The following is a 3,581-nucleotide window of genomic DNA, read 5'->3' as shown; positions in this document are numbered from 1 at the left end:
CTGTGGCAAGCAGTGTGACTTGGAGGGAAACGCGGGAATTCGGTGTCAGAAAGTCTTTGACTATGTCCTGGGGAAGGCATGTGTTCTGGCTCCAGGGGACATCAGGAAGACTTTCGCAATAATGTGTGGAAAGTACTCTGTGTGGTGCCTGGCATGCAGCAGACACTCCATGTGTGGTGGCTGAGATGGTCCTGACTTAAAGTTGTTCACTGTGTTATTCAGATAGTGTCCTGATTGGCCGGCACGCCCTCACCATCCATCAGACCTGTGTAGGGCACATCCCAAGAGCCTGGCACCTGCTGGGTGCTGTGGAAGCAAAGGTCGATCTAACGTATCCCTACAACCTCCCTCCTAGTGAGGTGTGGCCATGGAGACAGAACTATGCCAGTGGAACATGGTGTTGCAGAGATGGGAATGGGATGGCTGGCTCCCCATGCGTCCCTTCCTTCTAGAAGCAACTTCTAAAGCGCTGGACACCCCTCTCCCTGGTGTGAGCCCTCCATCCTCACCCATCATCTAAGCATCAGCAGCCCCAGCGTGGAGCCCTCCTATTGCCTGCAGACTGGGCTGTGAGGCCGGGATCTCCGTGGGTGAGACTCAAAAACACCCTCTCGCCCAGCACTCTCAGTGTTCGCAGGAGAAGGCGGTAACAGGGAGTGAGGAAGGAAGGGTTTCCACTGATTCACACAGCCAGAATTCAAGGGCAGCAGGGAGGACAGGGTCTGTGTGCTGTGGTACGGCTCTGGGCATGCGCTGTCCCGGGCAGATTTTCCCACTGCGGTTGAGGAGCCTGAGGAAGAGCCTGTAGCATCCTGGGGGAGCTGCCACCTGGCATGTGTTTGAAGCTTTAAAAGCTCTAGTTTCTGTTTTGTTTCTCCCTGAGGTTATCTGAATTGGCAGGACTGCAAACACACATGAAATTTGCGTCAACTGACGCTTTCCTCTGGTCTTCTAACCCTCCACACGGTCAGCACCACAGGGTGGGTCTGGCAGTAGGAGGAGAGAGCCAAGCCCTCCCCACAGTGGGAGCCTTAGGTCAGGAGACACATGTCCGACCATCCTAAGTCAAGCACACCTGGGAGAGGTGAGGGCGGAGTCTGGCTCCAGGGGCCAGGATGGCTGTGAATGCAGGGACCTGGAAAGGGCGGAGTGTCCGCTGGAGGCGCGTGGGCTGGTGTGCAAGAAACAGTGGCTCCTCTTGCCTTTCAGAGAAGGAGTGCCGTGCTGGCGTGGGGAGCTGCGTTCTGTGAGCCGCCAGCCGGCTTCCCCTCCCACAGCCACTCCAGGTGGAGCTTTACTTTGGCACCAAGTTGCTGGTTGTCTCCTGACTTGACCACGTCGAATCTGGCCCTGTAGATTGCAACGGGGCTGCTCTCAGGAATCCTGGAACTCTCACCACCAGCTTCCAGGGAGAGGACATTTTTCAACCCTCTGGAGAGTCTGAGTGCGGACAGCTCACTGGCAGAAGATCGGGATTGTGGTGACCTGCAAGGCCAACTGCTGCGTGCACTGTTCCAGCGTGTCGTGATGTGGAGGACTGGTCCGGAGAGGCCCCTGCTCAGGATCGGGTGAGGACGAGGACCGGCCGGGGAGGGGGAGGCAGGGAATTTGATGTTTTAGGAAGGAATCGGATGTGGCCTTTCTCAGTCTTTGCTTTTCTCCTTAAAAATCCACCCACAGAAGCATCGTCGTGCTTGCAGCCAAGAGCAAAGCAAAGAGCGTTTGCAGCCGACCAGCCCTCGTCCTGCAGCAGAGCCCGATGGACGGCGGCCCACTCAGCCTGCAATGCCGTAATACTTTATTTCAACATGATATGACATCATTAAAGACACTTTATGTTGTTTTTGTCTGTGGTTTGGAATTATGTCTGCTTAATCAATTCCATTATGCATTCAACTTTCACGACACATCAAAGGCCGATAAGGTTTTTATTTATTTTTTTTAAACTTTGCTTGCTTAAAATGATTTCCCTCCAGATCAAGATGCAGAGCACAAAATATTAATCAGTTTAAATAAATATCAAGACTACCCAAATAATATGAATAATTGGCACGGGATTGCGCCTACTGCCCACTTCCCAGCAGCTGGTCACGCTGGCACGAGGCTCCTCTCAACAGTCTCTGAGATAATGACTTTGGCATCTGCTGACGAGTGCTTGCGACTGCCCACAGAATTTACAACTCACAAGTGGGAAACAGAGGCTCCGACAGAACTTTTTTATGCAAGGTCTTTGAAATTTATTAATGTAATGCAAACACGAGCCTTCCAACCCATTAAATTGTTGATGTTATGCGAGCCCACTCTGGAATTGCAGATCCTCATTAGCATTATTTGCATGTTAATCTGCATCTTTTTAATTAGTGATATTATTTATGCACATAATTTCGCCTACTGGTGCCAAGGCTGAAGCGCATTAATTAATCTACTGAGATGCCAAACTGTTTATTTTCCCCCGTACTTTTATTTGTTTACATGGTGTTTTGGATTCAGGGAAAATAAAAAAGGGCCTGAAGAATAAAAGCAGAAAGACAAGATTAACTAAAAGCTCTTTTTGTTTTCATAATTTAAATTGTAATATTAGCCAAATGTTGTGTTTCTTCCCTTAGAGATCGGTTATTCAGTTACATTACCTTGATGTATTATTAAAATTTATAATGGACTCTGGAGGCTTCCGTTAGTTCTCTCCTTCATTTACAGAATCTACTCAATGTTATTTTAATCTTCCTACAACGCTCCCATGCATAGGCAATGATGAGCCATCCCTGGTGAATCGCCCGCACGGCTCCACTTTGCACAACTGATAAACATTTAAATAAGCCTTTCCAAAAAAGAATAGCACGCAAAATTATTAACCCATTGATGGAGTTAGCTAACCGCTCGGCAATTCATCTTTCCTCAAAATAGGTCAATTGCAAAATGCACTTGACTTGGCGATGTTGAGTAGTTCTCATTCCGGCAGCCGTGGTTTCCAGGCGTCTCCAGAACCATGTGTCCGTCTGAGCAAAGGCAGGCAGCACCACTTTTTAAAACATATAATTAAAAATCCCCTGCACTGTCTACGCTAAGTACACAGAATTTGGGAGCCAGGAAAAGCCCTAGAGATTGTACATATTGGGCCTTGTCATAAATGGTAACATAATTCAGAAGCAGTGCCCATTCCACAGTAATGGAAGTTAAAAATTCCATTCAACTAGCCACGGTCACGCGGTATCTATTATTTACACCACGGCGGAAAGGGTATTTGCAGAGCAGCCCCTAAAGATACGCAAGTGTTCATGTTATTAGCAGACGGGAGTGGCAATTTGTTTACAGCATCAGTTTCTAAGGGATACAAGGCAACACCTCTGCCTCTGCACGTCATATCTACCTTCCAGAGAGCTACCCTCTGAATTTCCTCCGGTTGAACAGGACCTCAGGTACCGCAAGCGACTAAGCCATCAGTCCTGCCTGAAGTAAATCATCACTACGGCCCCCATTTTAATAAGATGGTTGCAATCTACTGGGCGTGACGGCATGGGGGAGTTGAGGCAGACCCAGTTCCCTTCTGTTCCATGTTATTGGAATAGCACAGAGTCCTAGGC

General features: G+C 48.8%; 1 long non-coding RNA gene across 1 annotated transcript; it reads left to right on the top strand.

The window, feature by feature from the left end:
• Positions 1–1,015: 1,015 nt before the first annotated feature.
• Positions 1,016–2,544, top strand: LOC116552191. Its single transcript, XR_004269272.1, has 2 exons — positions 1,016–1,568; positions 1,681–2,544. It is a non-coding gene; the product is annotated as an uncharacterized LOC116552191 (long non-coding RNA).
• The last annotated feature ends 1,037 nt before the right edge of the window (positions 2,545–3,581 follow it).

The sequence above is a fragment of the Sapajus apella genome, unplaced genomic scaffold (genome assembly GCF_009761245.1).
Source record: "Sapajus apella isolate SASKATOON/1434 unplaced genomic scaffold, GSC_monkey_1.0 scaffold11, whole genome shotgun sequence".
Classification (NCBI taxonomy): Eukaryota; Metazoa; Chordata; class Mammalia; order Primates; family Cebidae; genus Sapajus; species Sapajus apella.
This window is presented reverse-complemented; position numbering and strand designations above follow the sequence as displayed.